Genomic DNA, 23,985 nt, shown 5'->3' with positions numbered 1-23,985 from the left:
ATTCATCCTCACATCCTCCCTTTATACACCCAACTATTGCTGAGTCATCAGAGAATTCCTGCAGATGACGTGGCTCTGTGTCGTATCTAAAGTGTAAACTGTTATTCCCTGTATACCTCGGACTTTAGATACAACACTGTTGGAACTGGTGGAGTGACCCTGAGTTCTGGTTCCTACCACTCTAATTCCCCATCACTCTCCCACCTCTGTCTGTGGCCTCCTGGAGTGTTACAATGAGCCCAACACAAGCCCAAGGAACAATACCTCATCTACTATCTGGGCACAATGCAGTCTGCAAGAGTAGATATTGAATTCCACAACTTCAGAGAACTCCCTCTTTCATCCTGTTTGTATTAGGAATGTCCACTCGCACTTCCATTCGTATCATTTGTATATTGTGGCCTGCTCAACATATCCCAGTAGACTAGCCGATACGACATCCCCCCCCAAACTTCACTACAGGGGCAAAACATTCCACAGAAATGGAGCTTAACTACCCCTTCACAGCCATATCATTTCACCTTATCAGAGAATTTCCTTGCTCCACCTATTGTCCTCCCCCACTATCTCTGCCACTTTAATTAAGTTGTTTCCTCCCTTTCTCACTTCTGAAGCAGGGCCGTTGATCTGAAATGTTAACTCGTTCCATCCACAGACGCCACCTGACCTGCTGAGTTTTTCCAGCTTTTTTTGGTTGTATTTCAGCTTTCCAGTACCTGCAGTTCTTTCTTGATTTTGCACCATGACCACTATTGGTTGAGGGTTATCAGCTTGTTTGTGAGGTGCTTCCTGTATTGCTGTATGGTCCTCAAGACATTGGTAGGACAGTGTGCACTGGAACAGGCCCTTCAGCCCAGTATGCCTGTGCTTAACACGATACCGAATTAAACTCTCTTCTACCCGTGCATGATCCGTATCCATCCCATCCCTGCATATTCATGTGTCTATCTAAAAACTGGCCAAACACCACTATCCCATCTCCAGCGCATTCCAGGGCACCCACCACCCTCTTGCCCCACATTGTTTTTGAACTTTCCTCCTCTCATTTTAAATGCATAATCCCTAGTATTAGATATTTTGACCCTGGGAAATAAAGATACCGGCTTTCTATGCATGCCGCTCATAATTTTATAAACTTCCATTCGTTTTCCCCTCAGCCTCTGCTGCTTCAGAGAAAACAGCTCAAGTGTGTTCAGCCTCTCCGTATGGCTCATACCCTCTCATCCCAGTGAGCCTCCATGGAACCCTCTCCAAAGCCTCCACATCCTTCCTGTTACAAGCTGACTACAATTGCACACAATTCTCCGTGCGGCCTAACCAGAGGCTTATACAGCTGCAACACTGATTCTTTTGCAAGAATGTCTCTGTAGCCACCATTGCCTTGAGGTCAGTCTGGTGGAAGTTAAGGAACAAATTACGCAGTCAACACACACAAAGTGCTGGAGGAACTCAGCAGACCAGGCAGAATCTATGGAAAAAAGTAAAGAGTCGACATTTCATAGAATAGTACAGCACATTACAGGCACTTCAGCCCACAATGTTGTACCGACCCTCAAACCCTACCTCCCATATTACCCCCACCTTAAATTCTGGCCGAGACACTTCAGCAGGCCCGAAACTTTTCCATAAATGCTGCCTGACCTGCTGAATTAACTCCAGCATTTTGTGTGTGTGTGTGTTATTTGCATTTCCAGCATCTGCAGATTTTCTCTTGTTTGAGATTAGGCAGTGGTCAGTCCAACATTTATTGGCACCTGTCATAACACAGGAGATGCAGACATCCTCACAGTCTTCTGCTCGAACAACGCCATAACCTAATGGGCATTGCCTTATCTACTGCTTGTCTCTCCGATAAAAATGGTCTTGGTTTCAACAAGACTGTGCTCCATGCATTTTCTCAGGAGAAAGGCTCCACTGGAATAGCCTTCTCTGCTGACACTTTTCTAGATGATTCCGAAATAAATGAAATAAGGCCACCCGAATGTCTGTGGAGTCTCTAATGAGTCCAGAGCTACTCTAATTATGGCCAGTCACTTCTGAAGAAACACAACCTACACGTTAGGAATAACCTCCCTCGTCTTTACTTTGGTGACGTGTGACTTTTGATGTGGTATTCTGTCCAGAGATTTTGCGAGTCTCACAGCATTCCCGGAAAATAATTAAAGTCTCTTAAATTTAAATTACACACTTAGCATTCCCTTTAAAGAACAGCATATTCTGTCCTATAATTTTTGTCCAGGCTTCGGGCTGGGTTACACACCCCTCTTTAACTGCTCAGTCCAATATCGTATTTCATGCTGTGAACTCAGAAAATGAAAAGGGTGTTTGAACTTGTGACGCTGAGCGATTAAGTCACATCTGGGATCTCCTGCCCAGCCAGCTTACGGGGCAGATCATGATGCATGTCAATGATGCATGAAGGGCAGGTTGGATTAACAGCCCAAGGCAGTGTAAGAGTGGGGTGAAGATCGCAGTGGCAGGGTTCAAGGAACGTGCACAGATAAGGATGGGGCAACAGCATGAAGTGCACATAGGGAAGGGAGCTTTAAACATGAAGCATTGGAGGGACTGATGTTCATGGCAGTGCCACTACTTTCTTTGAAGTTTGCATAAATTCATCTAAAACTTTGACAGACTTCTATCGATGCATGGCGGAGAGCATCCTGACTGGCTGCATCACGGCCCGTGTGGAAACACCAATGCCCAGGAATGGACAAGTCCACAAAAAGTGGTGCAAACCAGGTGAGAGGGGGAAGGCAGGAGGGTGGGGGACAGGCAGAAAAGGGAACAATGTGGGAAGATAGGATGTGATAGTTGGGAGAGGCAGATTTCCAGCATCTGCAGGCTCTCTTGTGTCATTGACTTTGGCCATCCTGATGAAGTGAAAGGAGCCCAATAGATGAACTTTCATGTGAATGCCATCAATAAATTTGCTGATAACACAACTATTGTTGGCAGAATCTCAGGTGGTGATGAGGTGGCGTACAGGAGTGAGATAGATCAGCTGGTTGAGTGGTGTCACAACAACAAACTTGCACTTAACAAGAGTAATACCAAGGAATTGATTGTGGACTTCAGGAAGGTGAAGTCAAGGAAACACACACCAATCCTCATCAACTGATCAGAAGTGGAAAGGGTGAGCAATTTCAAGTTCCTGGGTGTCAACATCCCTGGATTTCTATCCAGGGCCCAATATATCGATGTAATTATAAAGAAGGCATGACAGGAGTTTGTGGAGATTTGGTACGTCACCAAAGACGGTAACAACTTTCTGCACATGTACCATGGAGAGCATTCTAACTTGCTGCATCACCGTTTGGTATGGAGGGGCCAGTGCACAGGATTGGAAAAAGCTGTGGAGGGTTGCAAATTCAGCCAGCTGCATCATGGGCACTAGCCCCCCTCCCCCCCAGCATCGAGGACATCTTTAAAAAGCGATGCCTCAAAAAGGCATCATGCATCATTAAGGACTCCCATCACCACGCACTCTTCTCAATGGTACCATCAGGGAGGGGGTAAGGAGCTGGAGGACACACATTCAACATTTTAGGAACAGCTTCTTCCCTTCCACTATCAGGTTTCTGAATAGACAATGAACACTACCTCACTATTTTTGCTAAACATAGAAACACATACAGCACAATACAGGCCCTTCGGCCCACAAAGCTGTGCCAAATGTGTCCCTACCTTAGAACTACCTAGGCTTTACCCATAGCCCTCTATTTTTCTAAGCTCCATGTAGCCATCCAGGAGTCTCTTAAAAGACCCTATCGTTTCCGCCTCCACCACCGTCACCAGCAGCCCATTCCACGCACTCACCACTCTCTGCGTAAAAAAACTTACCCCTGACATCTTCTCTGTACCTACTTCCAAGCACCTTAAAACTGTGTCCTCTCGTGCTAGCTATTTCAGCCCTGGGGAAAAGCCTCTGACTATCTCTGGATGCTTTCAAGAAGGAGCTAGATAGGTATCTTATGGATAGGGGAATCAAGGGATATGGGGACAAGGCAGGAACAGGGTATTGATAGTAGATGATCAGCCATGATCTCAGAATGGTGGTGCAGGCTCGAAGGGCCGAATGGTCTACTTCTGCACCTATTGTCTATCCACACAATCAATGCCTCTCATCATCTTGTACACCTCTATCAGGTCTCCTCTCATCCTCCGTCGCTCCAAGGAGAAAAGGCCGAGTTCACTCAACCTATTTTCATAAGGCTTGCTCCCCAATCCAGGCAACATCATTGTAAATCTCCTCTGCACCCTTTCTATGGCTTCCACATCCTTCCTGTAGTGAGGCGACCAGAACTGAGCACAGTACTCCCAAGTGGGGTCTGACCAGGGTCCTATATAGCTTTAATTAAACTTAATTAAAAAAATATTTCTTATTGCAATTTATAGTTGATACGTATTGCTCTGTACTGCTACTGCAAAACAACAAATTTCACGACATATGTCAGTGATATTAAACCTGATTCTGAATCTTATCCAGGATGGCTCTCACACTCCACTGCCTCAGCAATGGTGCCCGCTCCCACCTTCTACCACTGAGTCGGTGGCTGTCTGAGGATGCAGCAGGAAGAGGCTGCAGGAGATGCTGAGGGTTTGCTGCTGAGATGGGAGGGTGCAGAGGGGACGAGGGGGTTGCATCACTCCAGGCCAGGTACGGACTGCCTGGTGAGATAGAGCTGTGCATTGCAGTACAAAAAGCTCATTAAAGCAAAGAAGACCCCCCCCACCCCAGCACATTACCAGCAATGTACAACCAGAGTTATGTGACAAGAGGTCAGGTACAAGAATTGTTATTTTGGAGCAGGGGCCAACAGTGATGTTTTGAAGAGCTGCTTTTGTTCTTGGTGAAATGAATAGGGCCAACTTCCTCTGGAAGTCAGCTAAAAAGGGGGAATTATCCCTCCAGTGTAGGGAGAGAGCAGTGTTCAAATGCCTTTGGGTTGAAGCTCACAATGCTTTAACAGAGTGTAACTGAAGCAGAGGCCATTTTAAACTGCGGATAAATATTGGGCTGCAGGGAGACAGCAAGCGATTGAAGGTGACAGCACAGACCAAGCGGCCTCCTTATGAGCGGTGAACGCCTATGGCTCCAAATGAAATGCTACTTAAGCTGTATTTATAGGAGCAGGTGCACGGATGTGGTTGTAAGACTCTCTCTTCTTTGTAAATGTGAATGTAGAACAAGTGACTTGTGGTGCGTGTCAGCAGCTCACCTTCACCTGTATCGGCTGGAACTTGGCACTTTAGTCAAATCTGCTCGGCCTGGAATGAAAAGAGGTTCCTGTCTGCCACTCTCCACGTCCCTCCCAGCCGAAGGGCTCTGGCAGACTCCATTCAAAATGCAGACTCTCAGTTTAGACCTCCTTCCTTTCCTCTGCTTCATCCACTGGGCACGGGCATTCCCCGTGTGGTAAGAGGGCATGTGTGCCTCCCACAGATATAGGGTAAACAGCTACAAGCTATTCATCTGTGGGAGGCATCTGACAAAAAGAAAGACAGAATCACCAACTTCCAGGCTGCTTGAGATGGACGTTGGTTTGTAACAAGCTGCCACTCTGGCAATGAAAGTGAACCAAAGCCTGGAGCAGAGGTTTAATGGGACAAAAGAGCAGGCTCAAAGGATTGAGTGGTCAACTTCAGTTCCTGTTTCCCTTTGTGCTAGCCTACCTGACACAATCTAAGGCTGTAGGTGCCCTGTGATCAATTGGTTCTGACACCTAATGTTAGAAAAACAGACAGGCCAGGCCTAAACCACACAGCATAGCGGTTAGCATGATGCTATTACGGCTCGGGGCGGTCGAGAGTTTGGACCTCAATCTGGCCCCTTTCTGTGAGGAGTCGCTGTACATCCTGCCCATGGAACGTGTGGGTTTTCTCCAGGTCCTCCCCAAGTCCAACGACATACCGGGTAGGTTAGTTGCTCATGTTAAATTGTATCATGATTAGGTTAGGGTTAATCGGGTTTGTTGGTGGGGGTGGGGTGGTTGCTGGAAGGGCCTTCTCTCCACTGTATTAAGTAAATAAAAATAAACAAATCAAGTACTAAAGTCATTCCTTTGTCATTCTTCATGCCATCTGTGTAACAAAACACAGAGGACAGTAAAACTCATCCAGTAAAAACATTGAGACTGTGTGGTAAGAACAAACAGCAAATGAATAATCTCTGTCATCAAGTTGCGTTGCGAATGCTATATTAGAACTGGCTGTGATACCATTTCTGGTGCTCCAGTTAACAGCGTCTTGCCAAATTCCTGCCTCACTTATTGATTTGCTTGAAAGGCAAAAAAGAAAATGTTGGAAGAACACAGTAGCGCCTGTGGGGAAGAGAATCCAGTTAACAGTTTGGCTCATCGGCCTTTCTCAGAACCGGGCCAAGAGTATAGCTGTCCCAAAATGTTAACTGGCTTCTCTTCCCACAAATGCATCTGGGAGTGACTGGGTTCTTCCAGCATTTCAGGTTTGGTTTTAGATTCTGGCATCTGCAGCTATATTTGACTTTCAGTAACTTGCTTGATTTGTCGGGAATGTGATCAAAGTAATCCGTGAAAGTCAACAACCCTCTTCTGTCAACAACACTTCATAGAAAAAAATCATCAACAAACAGACCATTCCTGATCGGACTTAGTTGGGATTCCAAGACTGAGACGTGAGGGCTGAAGGGCTTGTTTCTGTGCTGTATTAATCAATGACTCAAATGGGCCAAATAGTTTCCTTCTATGCTGTATCATAATCTCTATCTTTAACTCTTTGGATCCCATCTAAGTGGCGGCTCTACCAGTACCTGCTTTACCATTTTTGCCACCTCTCCTCTTCAGTCCTGTTCATTGAGAGATAAATATTGGCCAGGATTTAAGGGAGGACTACTTCACGGTTAGATGCCCCTGAGAGGGCTGTGAATACCTCATGCACACAGCGTCCCTGACAGAGCAGCACCACATCAGAGGACCAGTCTTGACTTAGCACTCAAGTGTCTGGACTGGGACTTGAACCCGCAACCCAACTCAGAGACAGAAATGTCAACCAACACTCACTATTCCAGTTATATAATACATGCTGGGAACAATGGGAGATAGAGTCATAGAGCTCAGCACAGAAATTGCCCCTCTGTCACAACTAGCCCTTGCCAACCTGTCGACCATCTATGCTAGACCTATTTGCACACATTCAGCCTACATCCATGTACCTGTCCAAGTAACTTATAAATGTTGTTAATGTACCTGCCTCAGCCACTTCTTCAGGTAGCTCATACCATTACTGACCAGCCACTGGTTGAAAAAGTTGCCCCGTGGGTCCCTTTTAAATCTTTCACCTCTCCCCTTAAACCTATGCCCTCAGTTTTAGATTCCCCAACCCTGGGGAAAAGAGTGTGTGCATTCACCCTATCTATACCACTCATGTCTTTATTCACCTCTGTAAGGTCACCTCTCAATCTCCCACATTTCAAAGAATGAAGTCTGAGCTAGCCTAACTTCCCTTCATAACAGAGGCCCTCGAGTTTCTGTCCTGTTGTGGCTTTATACCATCCTCTCTTTTGGTAAAGGGTAAATAAAAGTACTCTTCTAGCATTGCTCCATGAGCATTAATTGCCCTCATGGTGCCAGCCCTTACCTAAACTGATTGCTTACTATCACACGCCTGTCAAAGTGTTTGGGTTCCCCTTTATGTTGATGAACATTCTATTCTCATGTTTGGTCCTTGCCCATCGTATTTTCCTGTTCACTTCTCTTATAGAGTAAAATACTCAGCCCAGTTCTCACTTGAATCATTCTCTAATTTATTCAGCCTTTCCTTTGATTTTTATCATTTCTCCAGCTCCTGTAGCAGGAGTTTTGGCATTGGTTCATTGACCGAGCCTGTAAAGAATTCAAAGAACAAAAATGAGCTTTGTTTGTCACACGTACATCAAAACGTACGGTGAAATGCGTCACTTGTGTCAGATCAAATCAGCGAGGATTGCGCTGGGCAGCCCACAAGTGTAGCCACACTTCCAGCGCCCTCAACTCACTTACCCTAACCGCATGCCTCTTTGGAACGTGGGAGGAAACAGAAGCACCCACAGGATATCCACACGCTCACAGGGGGTATGAACAAATGCCTTCCAGACAGCGACAGGAACTGAACCCCAATCTTACAGCTGGCGCTGTAAAGCAATGCACTACGCCACCATGCTGCCTTGTGACCTGCGAGGGTCCTAGATGTATCTGAAACATCTCCTCTTTAGAGCGTTCCTATCGTTACATTACTTCTGTGGACTGGTGTGAACACAACAACTTGAGTCTCAGTGTGGATAAGACTAAAAAGATTTTGCGTTGTAGTAGTCCAATCGCAAACAAGGGAAAATCTGTGGATGTTGGAAATCCAAGCAACACACACAAAATGCTGGAGGAACTCAGCAGGTTAGGCTCTTACTTCAATGGAAAAGAGTACAGTCGACGTTTCAGGCCAAGACCCTTCATTAGGGCTGGAGAAAAAGACGAGGATCAGAGAAAGAAGGTGGGGGGAGGGGAGGATGAACCACAAGGTGATAGGCATAACTGAAAGGGGAGGGAGGGTGAGGTAAGGAGCTGGGAAGTTGATTGGTGAAAGAGATACAAGGCTGGAGAAGTGGGAATTTGATAGGAGAGGACAAAAGGCCATGGAAGAAAGGGAAGGTGGTAGGTAAGGAGATAAGGTGAGAGAGGGAAATAGGAATGGGGAATGGTGAATGGGGAGTCATTACTGGAAGTTTGAGAAATCGATGTTCATGCCATCAGGTTGGAGGCTACTCAAATGGAATACAAGGTGTTGATCCTCCAACCTGCATGTGCCTCATCAGGAGAGGAGGCCATGGGCTGATATGTCGGAATAGGAATTGGAAGTGGAATTAAAATGCGTGGCCACTGGGAGATCCTGCTTTTTCTGACTGATGTAGGTGCACGGTGAAGCAATGTCCCAATTTATGTCGGGTCTCACTGATGCACAGGAGGCCACACCAGGAGCACTGAATGACTGTGGACTTCAAGAAGATGCAGGGTGACCACTCTCTACTGTACATCAACTCAAGTTTCAAGATGTTTGATGTAATTTCCAGTAAAGAAATGTGGAGGAGAATAAAATAATTGTTACTTTGCAGCTTATAAAAACCCAATAATATAAATACATAAGATAGTGTGTGAACACTATAATAAAATGATAAAGTAGTGGTGGTAGGGGCTGTGCTGGGATGGGTTAGTGGGTGGAGGTGTTAATCAGCCTTACTGCTTGAGGAATATAGTTGTTTTTGAATCTGGTGGTCCTAGTTACGTAGCCATGGCTCCACTGTGGACTGAGTCAGAAGCACCAAGTTTCTTGGAGTATACGTCATGTATGATCTCACCTGGTCCCACAACACCACCTCTTTAGTCAAAAAAGCACAGCAACACCTCCACTTCCTGAGGACATTGAGGCGATCAAGACTTCCTGCCCCCATTCTAACCACATTCTACTGGAGCACTATCGAAGTGTCCTGACCAGCTGTATCACTGTCTGGTATGGGAATTGACCGCAAGACCCTGCAGGGTTGTAAGGACGGCTGAGTGTATCATTGGGGTCTCTCCCCACATCCCACCAATCCAGGACATACACCAGGAGTGCTGCGTTCGCAGAACCCTCAGCATTGTCAACGACCCCTCCCATTCATCCCACAATCTCTACTGTCAGACTGAAGGCACCACAGAATAAGAACAAGGCCTGTTAGGCTGGGTAACAATAACCTTGAACTTGAATGAGAATAAACTTGAACTCTATTATTGGCTCATTTACCATTGGGTTTAATCTTTTACTTCATTATAGCATATTTAAGTCCCCCACAATCACTGCAAGATTACCTTTTTCACATGTGTTTTCTATCTCCAGGTGCATTCAATACTATCATCCTCTCAAAACTGATCAATAAGCTTCAAGACCTTGGCCTTAATACCTCCTTGTACCATTGGCTCCTCGATTTCCTCACTTGGAAGACCCCAGTTAAGTTCGGATTGGCAACATCTCCTCCACAATCTGCATCAGCACAGGTGCATCACAAGGCTGTGTGCTTAGCTCCCTGCTTTTACCCACTTTACACTTATAACCGTGAGGCTAAGTACAGCTCCAATGCCATATTTAAGTTTGCCAATTTGTAGGCCAAATCAAAAGTGGTGACAAATAAGCATATTGAAAATCTGGCAGAGTGATGCCACAACAACAGCCTCTCACTCAATGTCAGTAAGACCAAGGAGCTGATTATTGACTACAGAAGGAGGAAATCGGAGGTCCATGAACCAGTCCTTATCGGGGGGGTCAGAGGTGCAGCAGGCCAGCAACTTTAAATTCCTCAGTGTTATCAATTCAGAGGACCTGCCCTGGGCCCAGCATGTGCAATTATGAAGAAAGCACAGCAGTACCTCTACATCCTTAGAAGTTTGTGAAGATTCGGCATGACATTTATAACTATGACTAACTGTGGTGGAGTTAACTGGCTACATCACAGCCTGGTATGGAAACACCAATGCCCTTGAATGGAAAATCCTTCAAAAAGTCGTGGACATGACCCAATCCACATCGCATAAAGCCTCTACTGAGCACACCTACATGGGGCATTATTGCAGGAAAGCAGCATCCATTATCAGGGACCCCCCCCCCCCCCCCCCACCAAAATCATGTTTTCTTCTTGCTACTGCCATCAGAGAGACAGTACAGGACCCTCCGAACTCACACCACCAGATTCAGGAACAATTTTTACCCCTCAACCATTGGCTCTTGAACCAGAAGGGATAACTTCCCTGACTTCACTTGCCCCATCGCTGAACTATTCCCACAACCTATGGATCATTTTCAGGGACTCTTCATCTTATGTTCTGGATATTTATTGCTCATTTATTATTACCTTTCTTTTTGTATTTACACAGTTTGTTGACTTTTGCATTCTAGTTGTCTGCCCCATTAGTGCAGGTTTTCATTGATTCGATTATGGTACTGGATTTATTGCATATGCCCACAAGAAAATGAATCTCAAGGTTGTATATAGTGACATACTTACACACACACACACTTTGGTAATAAATTTACTTTGAACTTTGTACATCCTGACTATTATTATGAGGCCTGTACTTAACACTATCAGTGTCTTTTTACACTTGTGGTTCCTCAATTCTACCCACAAAGTGAATGTTACAAAAATTCTATTCTTGCTTTGCTGGTTGACATTAGAACAGTCAAGATTAGGATCAACATATTCCCTCAATGTCATCATTGTAGTTCTTGAAAGTCTCTGTAGCTTCTGCTTCTGTCCTATTCACTGACTGATGATCTGTAGAATATCCCCAAACAGCGTGGGGGTTCCATGAAAGTTTCTCAACTCTAACCAAATAAATTCTATACTTGATGTTAGAACAATAATTAGTAAACACGGGACTCTGTAATCTCCTGTGTATCGCTGTCAATAAACACATTCTCCCCAAGTATAATTCACTGCAATCATTGGTTAATTATCTGCTTAATATAATCTAAAGAATAGATTCGTTTTATTATTTTTGCTGAACGCCTGTCTTTCACAGTGTTCTTTGAATTTTGTTCAAGATTGTGGAACAGCCTTGGGATCCCCCTGGGTAAATGTCATATGCTGATTTCAGGCAGTCGGCATCCCCCGAGAACCTCAGTTAACATTTTGTTTGGGGAGCAGGTTTCGCGAGCAGCACATCAATATGTACCATTAATGAAAGCAAACCATTTTCCTCCCCGCTGTCAGCACATCACATGCGCCGAGCGCAGCCCCTCCCGAGAACACCTATGGGTCAGTCATGCCCACGATGAAGCCCAATCAACGGAACGCATGCGTCTTTACAGAGTGAGTTCTACTGAGATTGAACACGCTAAAATATAGGCAAGAATCCGTGCTTAATTATACCAAGTACAAACCGCTCATTAACAAACATTTAACATGGCGAAGAAAGCCAATATCCCGAGAAAACGCGTTAATATCCTTGGTCACCCGCACAAGAGTATATAGCTACTTCTCTCTCCTGTGACTGAACTCTGTGGCAAGATAACAATCTTCAACTTCAAAAGTTAATATTTAATACTTGTCACAATAAAGTTTGCATATAACTGTAGGTCTAAACTAATAATTCAAAACACTGGACAAACATCAATATTGAAAAGGGCAAGAGTTGTACTTTGACTAGCTCTTAAAAATGAGGAAATAAAGTTTAAGTGGATAAGATATTGAAGCACAGCCCTTGGCCTAAACTGACAGTTAAGACTGGAACTCAGTCTTTCAGATCGCCAACAGTTTTAGGCAGAGCCCGCGTTCTCCCAGTTATTAGGAAGAGGAAGCCACATCGCCGAGAACTGCATTTGTTCTTACCCTGAAAAATCGGCCCTTGACTGTGAAGGAACTCCCGTCACCAAATGTCAAAGTGGTGGAAATACAGTATAAATAAAAAAGGCAGACAGATGACAGGTCAGCTTGTAAACTGATTTCTGTGTTGTTTCTTGCTGTCCCCAGAACTGGAAGGCAGCTCAATGGAAGCAAGACACACCTACACCCAGTGAAGAGCAACCCTCTGACATCAGCAGGATGTAAAAACAACAGCAGAGTTTCCCTCCTTAATGATAATTTTATCACAGTTCTGAAGTGGCCGCTCTCGTGTATGAAAGGAGCGAGGATTACGCAGAGTGCTGCGCCGATCACACTTTGCCAAAGTCTGACAGCCCAACCCTCTACCCACCTACCGATACGGCAAGTGCACTCTCTCCGGCAGCAGTGCAAAACGAGCATTTTAAAATGAAACCAACTAGCGAGTTAACCCCTTGCTGCCCGAATTTATTTGGCAGCTTCCGGTACTGCAGACCCAATGACACCGGGGCATCGCGGTGACCTGTTTTTAAAACCTCATGGAAACAAAAACACTGTGCATCAAGTCAAGTCAAGTCGCTTTTTATTGTCATTTCAACCATAACTTCTGGTACAGTACACAGTAAAAACGAGACAATGTTTTTCAGGACCATGATGTTACATGACACAGTACAAAAACTAGACTGAACTACGTGAAAACAGAAAAAAACCCACTAGACTACAGACCTACCCAGGACTGCATAAAGTGCACAAAACAGTGCAGGCTTTACAATAAATAATAAACAAGACAATAGGCACAGTAGAGGGCAGTAAGTTGGTGTCAGTCCAGACTCTGGGTATTGAGGAGTCTGATAGCTTGGGGGAAGAAACTGTTACATAGTCTGGTCGTGAGAGCCCGAATGGTCCGGTGCCCATGTCAGAAAGTCCATTCTACAAAGTTCATTATCAGACTGACACTCAGGCAACCTTGTACAAACTCAAGTTTTTTGAGTGAGGTTGACAAGGTGGATGTTGAGAGATGTTTAAAGCAGCCAGCATAATCAAAGACCCTACACATCCCAAACGCTCTCTCTTCTCCCCCCTCCCATTGGGCAGAAGATGTCATAAGGTGGGCGTTGGGAACGGACCCAAATGCAAGACACAGACACTGAAGTACTAGGGAGAGGACTAGGTGTATCAAGAAAGCAGGGGAAGTGGGGAAGAAATGACACTGGACAAGACTAGGAGACAGAGTATGGGCTAGGACTAGAGTAGGAAAGTGGGACCTAGATGAGGAACTGGGAACCTGGACAAGGACTCCGAGCCACAGACTGGAGAGGGACCCGGAACCTGGCTCTTGACTCGGGCTCGGACTCTGGATCCAGGCAAGGACAAGACGTGGCTAGGCAACAGGACTGGACATGGGGGCAGGACTTGGGACTCCAGGGCTGGACAAGGACATGAAGCTCAGACTTGGTCTTGATTGAGGGAGAGCAGGAACGCAGAGCCTAGGTCGAGGGAGAACAAAGCAGAAGTGGGGAGAGGCGTAGCTGGACATGGACACTAGACTTGGACGAGACCAGGACTCAGGGCCTAGGCTATGACTTAGACTTGGACACGGATTGGAACCTCATCGGAGCCTTGGACACGGACTGGAACCTCCTTGGAGCCTTGGACTGGAGCACAGGAACACTGAACACAGAGCCGGGACCCCTCCTTGGGGACAGGACGTAGGGCCAGGACTCATACATGGACAGACACAAAGAGACAGTTCCAAGCTCAACAATAGATAGTTCCTTCTGTCGGCGTGGCAAGGCTCCGGTCTCACTCTGGCAGCTGAACTTGACAGCAATACAGGTGAGGACGCAGGCATGGGTGGCTGGCCATGCTTCAGAGGGAAGGAAGGGAACAATCCAGCCTCAGGGTAACGGCAAAGACAGCCTGACTTATCACACAGAGACAAGGACAGGATACCAACAATTCAAACCAGCAACCACACTCAAACCCAGGGCCACTTACATTCCAGCCCCAATATGAGAATCAGGTGCCTGTGATTAAGCCCAGGACAGACAGAAGACCCGGAGTCCGGAGCCCACAGACTGGACCGTGAACCGGAACGTGGACTTCACGGACCGGACCACGAAAGAAGATGCAATCGCCTGAGCAAGGCACACAAAATGCTGGAGGAACTCAGCAAGTCAGGCAGCATCTATGGAGAGGAATAAACAATCAATCTGCACCTCTGCAGTTTTTCTGGATCGAGAATTCCAAAGATTCACCAGCTTCTGGGTGAAGAAACTCTTTCTCATCTCTGTCCTCAATGCTGAACCCCTTACTTTGAGAGTGTGTCCTTGCCCCAGCCCCCAACTAGTTATGGACATCCCAGTCAGTGGAAGCACCAACTCCAAATCTACCCGGTAAAGCTCCAGAAGAACTGCGTATTTCAATGATATCACCTCTCATTCTCTAAAACTCAAGGGAGTGTAGTCCCAGGCTGCCTAAACTCTTCATATGGCAAACCTGCCGTCTCAGGAATCTGGTGAATCTCCACTGCACTCTCTTTATCACGAGTACATCCTTCCTTAGATAGGAAGATCAGAATTGTTTACAATGCTCCCGGTGCAGTTTACTGAGACCGTGTATGTCTGCATTAAGGTGCCTCTGTACTCAAATCCTCTTGCATTAAAAGCCAATTTACTACTTGCCTTCTGTACCTGCACGTCAGCTTTCAGTGATTTATGTACAACACCTCTCACCATTTTAAAAATACTCCATCAAAAGTAAATGACCTGAAAAATTCCTTCTGTCATGTCTTTGCCCATTCACTTAGCCTGTCCATATCTCATTGAAGTCTTCCTGCATCCTCCTCACAGCCCCAACTGGGACTCAGCAACTTGGTTATATCTCACTTGATTCTCTCATCCAAGTCATTGATGTAGATTGCATAGAGCTGGGACCTCAGCACCAATTCTCATGGTCTCCCAACCCAAAAGTGACCGGTTTATTCCTACCTTCTGTTTTCTCTCTGTTAACCAATCCTCGGTCGATATCAAGATAAAACTCCCACCACCACATGCTCTAATTTGGTTTAATAATCTTTTAGGCGGCACCTTATCAAAAACTTTCTTAAAGTTCAAAAGCACCACAACATCTTATTCACCCTTATCTATCGTCAGTTATAACCTTAAAAAACTCATACAGATGTGTTAAACGTGATTTCTCTTTCATAAATCCACATTGGCTCTGCCCAGTCCTATTATTATTTTCTAATTGCCTTGTTACCACTGCTTTAATAATAGATTACAGCTACAACTGATGTCAGCCTGAATGGTCTTGAGCTCTTGTTTGCTACTGTGTTTCTGCATGAGGCACACTGTGGGTGCAATTTAACAAAAAAGTAAACTAGAAGCAGAATTATCCTTTCAGCAATCATACATATAGACCTGCTGCCCATGACATGCTAAGTCACCAAACAAAGGTGCAGTTTCAACAACTGTGATAATCAGCTTAACCCATCCATAATGAGCACTCTGCATTGCAGTAGGATTTCGCACACAATGGTAGGCGGCCAGGAAGAATGCCAAGACTGTGCTTCCCAGGGTTGGAGATGGAGCACTCTGGCTTCCTGCCGTTTGCAACTGCTGCATCCCGGTAACAATTCCTGCCACTTTCTGTAGGGAGCTTGGACATTCTTCCCGTGACTGCACGGATCTCCTCAGGGTGCTCCGGTTTCCTGCTACAGTCCAAAGGTGTACCAGTGGGTAGGTTACTTGGTCATTGTAAACTGTCCTGTGATTAGGCTAGGGTTAAATTGGGGGTTGCAGGGCAGTGTGGCTCAAAGGGTCAGAAGGGCCTATCTTCTGTATCTCAATAAATAAATACAGAAAAATCAAGAATTAGAGGGCACGGGCTTAAGATAAGAAGGGAAAGATTTAATAGGAACTTGTGAGGCAACTTCTTCACATAGAGGGTGCTGTGTGGAACGAGCTATCAGAGGAAATGTTTGAGGCAGGTACAATAAGAACGCTTAAAAGACACTTAAACAGGTACATGGATAGGAAAGGTTTGGAGGGATACAAGCCTAAGGACTACCTTAGATAAAGGAGCAAACATAATCAAAGATCCACCCTTGGCATTGTCACTTTTCTCTTCTCCTATCGGGTCTGAAAGCACGCACCACCAGGCTCCAGAACAGCTTCTATCCCACTATTCGATGTCCTTTGGTACAATACAGTGGACTCTTGACCTTACAATCTACCTTGTCATGATCTTGTGCCTCATCGTCTGGCTGCATTGCACCTTCTCTGTAGGTATAACACTTCATCATGCATTTTATGAATGTTTTCCCTATACATTGATGTACTGATGTGATGAAATTATCTGGATGGATGACTTGCAAAACAAAGTCTTTCACTGTATCTCAGAACACGTGACAATAATAAAGTACTTACCATCTTGGTTGGCATGGCCAGTTGGGCCAAAGGGGCTATTTCTGTGCTGAACTCGATGATCTGCTATAGATCCCAGCATACATTATATAACCAGCATAATGACTGCTGGCTGGCGGGTCCTATTTCTGTCTCTGAGTTGCGTCATGGGTTCTAATCTGAGTGCAAAATCTAGACTGGTCCTCTGATGTGGTGCTGCTCTGTCAGGGACGCTGTGTGCATGAGGTATTCACCACCCTCTCAGGGGCATCTAAACGTTTAGTAGTCCTCCCTTAAATCCTGGCCAATATTTATCTCTCAGCCAACTGTACTGAAGGAGGGAGGCAGCATAGTGCTGCAGCAGGTAGAGCTGCTGCCTTACAGCGCCAGAAACCCAGGTTCAATCCTGGCCTTGGACACTGTCTTATGGAGGTTCCATATTCATCCACATGGGTTCCTTGAGTGCTCCTCTTTCCTCAAACATCCCAACAGTGTGTGGGTTGATTGGCTGCAGTAAATTGCCCCAGTGCATAGCTGGATGGTAGAATCCTGGGGGTTGGGGTGAGTTAATGGCAATGTGGAGAGAACTAAATGGGATCAGTGATATTGGGTGGTTGTGGGCAGAAGGGCCTGTTTTTGTGCTGTATAACCTTATGATCAGCTGAAATCCATGCTACTGTCTGTAGGAGTTTGCTGAGTGTAACTTGTTAACACCATGACCACATTTCATTGATGTAAGCAATAAAGCATGACCTGTAGGGGTTGTGTTCAAGTCACCCATAAGCCATTATTGAGTATGAGTGGGCATAGCCATTCATCCAACTGCTTGTGGTTCCGAATGTTTCAAACACCTGATTCTCCTTCTGTACATGAATCCAGTACAGTGTAAGGAAAGGAGTTATATTACTATAGCCCCTTTCACAATCACAGAAGGAACAAATGAGGTGCTTCAAGAGTATAAGAAATGCAAGAGAACACTTGAGAAAGAAATCAAGAGGGCTAAAAGGTTGCTCTAACAGACAATGTGAAGGAGAATACTAAGGGCTTCTACAGATATATTCAGAGTAAAAGGATAGCAAGGGACAAAATGGTCCTCTGGAGGATCAGAGTGGTATCTATGTGTGGAGGCAAAAGAGGTGGGGGAGATCTGAACTGGATTTTTTGCATCTGTATTTTCTTTTAAGACAGACACAGAGCCTGTACGAGTGAGGCAAAGCAGCATCGAGGTCATGGACCCTATACAGATCACAGAGGAGGAGGTGCTTGCTGTCTTGAGGCAAATTAAGGTGGATAAATCCACAGGGCCTGACAAGGTGGTCCCTTGGACTCTGTGGAGGCAAGTGCAAAATTGCAGGGGCCCTAGCAAAGATATTCAAATTATCCTTAGTGATAGGTGAGGTACCGTTGTATTGGAGGATAGCTAATGTTGTTCCGCTGTTTAAGAAAGGCTCCAAGAATAAGCCAGGAAATTATGGGCTGGTGAGCCTGATATCAGTAGTGGGAAACTTACTGGAGGTATTCTAAGGGACTGGACATATGAGTATCTAGAAAGACATGGACTGATTTGGGATAGTCAGCATGGCTTTGTGCGTGGTAGGTCGTATCTAACCAATCTTGTAGAGTTTTTCGAGGAAGTTACCAAGAAAGGTGGATGAAGGCAAGGCAATGAATGTTGTCTAAATGGTCTTCAGTGAGGCATTTGACAGGGTCCCACATGGAAGGTTGGTCAAGAAGGTTCAGTCGCTCGGCATTCAAGATGAGGTAGTAAATTGGATTAGACATTGGCTTTGCAGGAGAAGCCCAAGAGTGATAGTAGATGGTTGCTTCTCTGACTGGAGGCTTGTCACTAGTGGTGTGCCACAGGGATCAGCACTGGGTCTGTTGTTGTTTGTCACCTATATCAATGATCTGGATGATAAAGTGGTTAACTGGATCAGCAAATTTGTGGATAACACCAAGCTTGGGGATGAAGTGGACAGCCAAAAAGACTATCAAAGCTTGCAGTGGGATCTTGGCCAGCTAGAAAACAAAGGGCTGAAAATGGCAGATGGAACTTAATGCAGAGAAGTGTGAGGTGTTGCATTTTGGGAGGATCAACCAGGGTTGGTTTTACACAGTGAGTGGTAGGACACTGAAGAGTGTGGTAGAACAAATGGATCTAGGAAAATAGGTGAATAATTAATTGAAAATGGCATCACAGGTAGATAAGGTCGTAAATTAAGCTCTTGGCATATTGGCCTTCATAGATCAAAGTTTTGAGTTATAGAGTTGGGATAAGATGCTGGTGGGGCTTAATTTGGAGGATTGTGTGCAGTTTTGGGCACCTACCTACAGGAAAGATGTAAATAAGATCGAAAGAGTACAAAGAAAATTTACAAGGATGTTGGAAGGCCTGACTTATAAGGAAAGATTGAATAGGTTATAATTTTATTCCCTAGAACGTAGAAAATTGAGGGAAAATTTGATAAAGGTATACAAAGTTATGAGGGTATAGATAGGATAAATGCAAGCAGGCTTTTTCCACTGAGGTTGGGTGGGACTATAGCCAGAGGTCATGGGTTAAGGGTGAAAGGTGAAATGTTTAAGGGGAACATGAGGGAAAACTTCATCACTCAGAGGGTTGGGAGAGTGTGGCATGAGCTGCCAGTGCAAGTGAAGGATGTGATTTTGATTTCAACTTTTAAGAGATGTTTGGATAGGTACATGGATGGGAGGGGATGGAGGGCAGGTCGATGGGCATAGACAGTTTAAATGGTTTGGCGCAGACTAGATGGGCCGAAGGACCTGTAGTTTTCTATGAGTTTGTGACTCTATAACCGTTCACTACAGGTCCAGGTCACAAAGGGAAGCAAGCATGTCCTTGCCAACCAGTGATTCCCAAAGGGGCGGTTATGTGTCCTGATGGGGCATTAGGGGAAATAGAAGTTGTCATGGGTTGTTCAAGATATTCCTGGGAAGGGGGGTCCGTAAGCGGCACCCTAACTTGAGGCATGAGACCTGACCGACTGTGCCAACTCACTGCCGTCATCAACATCTGATAGGCATTCACAGTTTGTGAGATTTTTAAATTCTTAGATAGCCCTGTTAATGATGGATAAATACATATGGTCTTCAGATCTTCATGAGTCTGAAGGCAGTGAAGTCTTGAATTCTAATCTTGCTAAGATACAGAAACTACAGAAGGTGTGTCAATACAATGTTACAATTTATGGTTTTATTCTGTTTCGTCAGTTTAGCAACGCCACATGTGTCTAATTTGTAATACTGTACTGTCTAATGAAGCCATGAAACCGTCAAGATTGGAGTAGCACTTCTGTAAAAGGTACCCTGAAAAGGCTACTTATGGTATTACTCAGTTCCAGAAGATGAAAGAAACATTTGAAAAGCATTGTACACACGAGTCATTTGCCAAGAAAGCTAAAAATTACTTTGATAGTGGTCTCATTGCTTCTTACAACACTTCCAAAATGATAGCAAAAGCGTGGAAAATCTCATGCAATTGGTGAAGGGTTAATAATGCCTGCCGTATCAGAAGTGCTCATCACTGTTCTCAAAATGGAGACCAGTATTTTAAAATCAATTCCTCTAAGTAATAACTTTGTAGCTCATCGTATCGACAAAACGAGTGAAGACATTGAGTATCAATGATGCACAGAGCTACAGAAAATAGAATTTGGGATACAACTGGATGAGTCAACTGTGTGAGATTACGAGGCATTGCTAATGACATATGTGTGATTTATCAAAAATGAAAAAAAGTTTATGAAAAAATTCTCTTTTGTAAAAAGTTAAAAACAAATATCAACAGTGAATCAATCTACGGCGAGCTCAAAATGTATATTGAGGATAAAAGTATTTTGATTAGGAATATGATTTTTTGTGCAACAGATTGAACATCAAAGATGAAAGGTCATCATTCTGGTTTAGTGGCATTTATGAAAAAAGACATTCTAAGTCTGTTTGCAATCTATTGTGTGATTCATCATCAAGATGTCGCAGCCAAAAACCTCAGTCAGCAACTTTTTTTCAAGCATGACTCTTGTAATATCAGTTATCAAAAAATTTAAAGTGCATTAAATAGCAGAATAGTTCACGTCAAGATAACAATGAAGAGTTGGAATGCTTGCTTCTTCACACAGTGTTGGCTGTCAAAAGACTGCTGCTTAAAATGTTTCTTTGATCTTTTTGACACTGTGGTTGAATTTTCTTTTCTACATAGCCAATGAAAAGACAGGCATAGCTGGGGACCATGTGAGTGTCCAGGGCTACCCCTTGAGTTTGGAGAAATTGGGAGAAGCCAAAGGAAAAATTGTTGAGGGTAAGGAACAGTTCTGCCAGATGGAAGGTAGTGGTGGTGGTGGTGGAGGGGAACTGGTTGGGTCTTTTGTCAAGAAAGAAGCCAAAGTGCTTTGGGGGGGCATTGGGCTAAAAAGTTGGGAAACACTGCTTTAAACCTTTCCCATCTAAATGTCTTTCGAATATTATTAAAGAATCTGCCTCCGGCAGCTCGTTCCACACACCCACCACCATCCATGATCAATTTTCCCCTCATAAACCCTTTAAATTTATCCCCTCGCACCTTAAACCTGTGCCCTCTATAAAGGAGTCATCGACCCTTCAGTTTGAAAACCTGCAATAATTTCCCTCCTTCCTCCTCACCCCCCCCCCCCCCAAACCCCATATGCTGTTCGTCTGCTGAATTCCAACAGCAGACTGTTTCGTTGCTAAAGCTTGGAAGGTAATAGGAGTTCACGTGTTTTAAAAATGGGGCGGTATGGTAGCTTAGTGGCTCACATATTGCTATTACAGCACCGGTGACGCCGGTTCAATTTCTGCCACTGGCTGTAAGGAGATTGTACATTCTCCCCATGACTGTGTGGGTTTCCTCTGGGTGCCCTGGTTTCTTTCCACAGTCCAAAAATGTATGAATTAGTTGGTCGCATTGGTGCAATTAGGTGGCATGGGTTTGTTGGGCTAGAAAGGCCTGTTACCGTGCTATATCTCTAAATAAGTAAGTTTTCAAACCATCGTTAGTGTAGGGTTTTGATCTTCCACTGTCTTCTTGGACAAAACCCAAACTTTATTCAAGAAAGCTACACACACCACCTTCCCAAGAACAATTAGGAATGGGCAATAAATGGTGTTTGTGCTGGCAAAGTCCACAACAATGAATAATGGTGGGCAAATGTAAAATGAAAATCATCTGCTGCCCATCAAATTCCCAGGTATGAAGGAGGTTCCTTAGCGATACACTGTACCACTACCCCAACTGTCAATCAACCACCTAACTAGAAGAGAGACATCAGAGAAATTTTGAGGCAGATATATTCAGGTGTCTTGAGGTTGAATGGAGCAGGGAGGTTTGGCCCTTCAGAGAGATTAGCTAGGGCATCCACGGAGGGTGGAACCTTGAATAAAGGAGATCATAACCTCCTCACTGTGTCAAAGCTGGGGATTCTTGTACCCTCCCATCTCTCGTGCTCTGCAAATCCCGAAGTGTTGGATCATCAGCTGGCGCTCAGTGTGAGTTTCTATAACATACAGTAAGGCCATTGTATTCAGTGTGATAGCAGAGATTTTGGTACATAAATTCGAGACAGTCTGCAACTGGATCTTGCAGCTGCCAGCACCTCCCCCCTCGATTTGATATGTTAATGCCAGCCTGCATTTTGTGTACAAAAGTCATCAGGAAATTGTACTGCCCAGGTCCATTAGGACCAGAGTTGTACCTGGTTTTAAACTTCCACTTTGCTGTGCAAGCAGGTCTGAGAGATGTTGTGAACATTCTCCGTTCAGTAGAACTCAGATATTCAATAGCATTTCTGCTCAACATTTTAGGAACAGTTTCTTCCCAACCACCATCAGGTTTCTGAATGGACAATGAACCCATGAACACTACCTCACTATTCCCCTTTTGAACTGTTTATTTATTATTGTAACTTAGAGCATTTTTATGTCTTGCAATGCACTGCTGCTGTAAATCAACACATTTCATGATATATGCCAGAGATAATAAACCCAATTCTGATTCATTTGAAATTCTTAATTGCATGTAAATTTCATAGTCCATTCTTAAGAGTTCCTGCTGGCTTTTTTGATTCCTTCTTAGAATATGGGCATTGTTGGCAATACCAGTATTTATTGCCCATTCTTTGCCAGCCCTTGAGAAGGTGGGGTGATCTCCCTTCTTGAACAGTTCTTCTGATTAAGGTCAGAGTTAGTCACTGTTGGGGTTCCTGTTTTAAGACCCAATGCGATGTATTTTCAAGTTAGGGTGGTGTGGCACTTGTAGGGGAACCTACAAAAATTAGTGTCTCCCTACTCCCATTTGGAAGGTGCTGTTAGAACAGCCTGGGCAACTGCTCTGCATTTTATACATGGGCACACTTGTAGTGGAGGGAGGGAGTGTCTAAAATAGTGGATGGGTGGAAGTTGTTTGAAACCAGAGCACCTGGGGGGGGTGGTTAACCTGTGGGGTCACAGGTAGAATGTGCAGACTCCACACAGACAGCAGCAGAGCTCAGAATTGAACTCAGGTTGCTAGAGCTGTGAGTCATCAGTTCTATGAGCTGTGCCACTGTGTTCTGCCCCATGACCTTGGCCCAACTTCATGGCTTGCTGGTTATTAAGTGTTCATTTTGGGCTTCGGGCAAACTTACCAACAACAGGAGCAGGATTAGTATCCAACTTAACTGACTGAGACTTGAGTGGTTGATTCCTGGATTGATGCTCTTTCCTGTCAGTACAAGTCATGGGATCATGGACGAAATACAACTTCATCAGCTGCCCTTCCCTCTGTGGTAGCGATGTGGCTGTGTCCCACAATGAACATCACTTGTTTGACACAGAGATGAGCTCCAGGTCGGCTTCCCTTGCTCGCAAAGGCCCGTACCCACAGTAAGTGGCTCGGGGAAGTGCCGACCCAGGACACGAGGCAGTCAACAGCAGATGCTCAGCTCTGACCCTGTGAAACCTGTGAATGGACACTCAGTAGGTGGATTCCCAGCCTCCCAAAGCTGGTGCCATCTATCAGAAAGAACGGGCAGAAAAATGCCAGGTGGAATTTAATACAGACAAGTGTGAGCTATTTCACTTTGGGAGGATAAACCAGGAGAGGACTTGCACAGTGAACAGTGGGGCACTGAGGTGTGCAGAAGAACAAAGGGATCTGAGAACACATCCATAATTCCTTCAAAATGGCACACAGGTAGATAGGGT

At 44.9% G+C, this 23,985-nt stretch overlaps 1 protein-coding gene across 8 annotated transcripts in view; it reads right to left on the bottom strand.

Annotated features, from left to right (window-relative positions):
* LOC132384709 (diacylglycerol kinase beta-like) overlaps positions 1-23,985 on the bottom strand; it is a 207,430-nt gene that overhangs the window by 128,232 nt on the left and 55,213 nt on the right. For 3 of the 8 annotated variants that reach the window (XM_059956083.1, XM_059956092.1, XM_059956089.1), the window contains exon 1: positions 12,371-12,654. The exons of 4 other annotated variants lie outside the window; for them this stretch is intronic. The gene's annotated coding sequence lies outside the window, so the exon portion shown is untranslated. Of the gene's footprint in view, positions 1-12,370; positions 12,655-12,738; positions 12,756-23,985 lie in introns of those variants that run through there. One more of the 8 variants, XM_059956088.1, reaches the window with a different exon arrangement.

Source organism: Hypanus sabinus, chromosome X1 (genome assembly GCF_030144855.1).
Source record: "Hypanus sabinus isolate sHypSab1 chromosome X1, sHypSab1.hap1, whole genome shotgun sequence".
Taxonomy (NCBI): domain Eukaryota; kingdom Metazoa; phylum Chordata; class Chondrichthyes; order Myliobatiformes; family Dasyatidae; genus Hypanus; species Hypanus sabinus.
This window is presented reverse-complemented; position numbering and strand designations above follow the sequence as displayed.